The 1948-nt window shown below is 33.5% G+C and overlaps 1 pseudogene; it reads right to left on the bottom strand.

The window, feature by feature from the left end:
• Positions 1-209: 209 nt before the first annotated feature.
• On the bottom strand, positions 210-308 carry LOC133820801 (small nucleolar RNA R71; annotated as a pseudogene).
• Between the last annotated feature and the right edge of the window lie 1640 nt (positions 309-1948).

Below are 1948 nucleotides of genomic sequence, written 5' to 3' on the forward strand. Positions count from 1 at the left end.
ACATGCATGTCAAAGATTTCTTAGAAATTTGCTCAACATTTAAATTTCAAAATTTTTCTGATGAGTCGGTCTAACTAAGATTGTTTCCTTTTTCATTAAAAGACAAATCAAAAGCTTGGTTAAATTCCCTTCCCACGGGGTCTATAACTACATGGGATCCACTTTATAATAAATTCTTGCTGAAATATTTTCCTATGTCTAAAACTGATAGTCTAAGCAGAGAAATCTCCGAGTTTTTTCAAAAAGATAATGAAGAGTTTTATGAATGTTGGGAAAGATTTATTATTAAAATGTCCTCATCATGGTTTTGAAAAATGGAAATTTGTAAAATATTTTTATGATGGTTTGACTCCCTCTAATTGTCAAATGATTCAATCTATGCATACCAGAAATTTTTTAAAATTTCAAGGACAAGAGGCTTGGGACGCCCTTGAAGATTTGTCTGTCAATTCACAACAATGGAATTATTTTGATCCTAGGTCTAGGTCAACTAATTCATCAAAAAGAGGAGGAAGGTATGAAGTAAAAGATGAATTAGACATAAGAACATCCTGAGACAAATTAGCGAGAAAAGTATAAGCTTTTGCCATAAGCCAAACTATAAATTCTCCAATACAAGCAAGAAAAGATGTTTGTTCTATATGTTCTAGTCCTTGCCATAATGCCCAATCATGTCCTTCCTTCCAAGAAGCCTTTTCTGAGGAGGCCAATGCTCTTCATTCTTATGGGAAACCAAATGATAGCCCATTTTCATCCACCTACAATCCAAATTGGAGAAACCATTCGAACTTTTCATGGAAACAAAACCAACCTCAAATAAATCAAGGGCACCGATACAACACGCAAAACCAAACTCATGCCCCAAAAAATCAACCATATCCTCAAAGGAAACCTTCCTTAGAAGATACTTTACAACAATTTATGCAATCCACTCAACAAATCCTACAAAATCAGTCTCAATCAATTACCAAACTAGAGACACAAGTAGGACAACTCGCCATTGCTTTAGCTGATAGAGAAAAAGGAACATTCCCTAGTCAACCTATCCCTAATCCAAAAGGTCAATATGAGAAAGGAAAGTCTAGTCATAACAGAGAAATCAAATCAAATCAATTTCAACTCTTAGGTCCGGAAAGAACATTGTCAAACCCGATTACATACCCTAGGTTGAAAAAGAAATAGAAAAAGAAAAGAGTCAGCCTTCTAGTTCTAATGCCAATGACTCTTCAAATAAGGAAACTCCAATCCATCCTTTCATTCCAAAAGCCCCATTCCCACAAAGATTACTTCCAATTAAAAAAGGTGGCCAGTATAATGACATCTTAGAAGTTTTTAAACAAGTTAGTATCAATATCCCTTTCTTAGATCGGATTAAACAAATTCCTGCCTACTCTAAATTTTTAAAGGATCTTTGTACTGTTAAAAGAAACACTAATGTTCCTAAAAAGGCATTTTTAACTGAACAAGCTAGTTCCATTATTCGATATAAGAGTCTTGTTAAATATAAAGATCCTGGGTGTCCCACAATTTCATGCATTATTGGTGATCATTTTATTAATAAAGCTTTACTTGATTTGGGTGCTAGTGTGAATTTATTGCCTTATTCTGTTTATGAGCAACTTGGTCTTGGTGAACTAAAACCTACCTCTATAACTCTTCAATTAGCCGATCGTTCTGTGAAAATTCCTAGAGGCATTATAGAGGATGTTTTGATAAAAGTTTATAAATTTTATTTTCCTGTTGACTTCATTGTTCTTGATACTCAATCTGTGGAAACTGTGCATGCTCAAATTCCTATCATTTTAGGTAGACCATTCTTAGCTACATCAAATGCAATCATAAATTGTCATAATGGTGTTTTGAAATTATCTTTTGGAAATATGACTGTTGAATTGAATGTATTTAATGTTGTTAAATCTGTTGAGTGTGAGGAAGTGCATGAAGTTAA

The sequence above is a fragment of the Humulus lupulus genome, chromosome 2 (genome assembly GCF_963169125.1).
Source record: "Humulus lupulus chromosome 2, drHumLupu1.1, whole genome shotgun sequence".
In the NCBI taxonomy this organism is placed as follows: domain Eukaryota; kingdom Viridiplantae; phylum Streptophyta; class Magnoliopsida; order Rosales; family Cannabaceae; genus Humulus; species Humulus lupulus.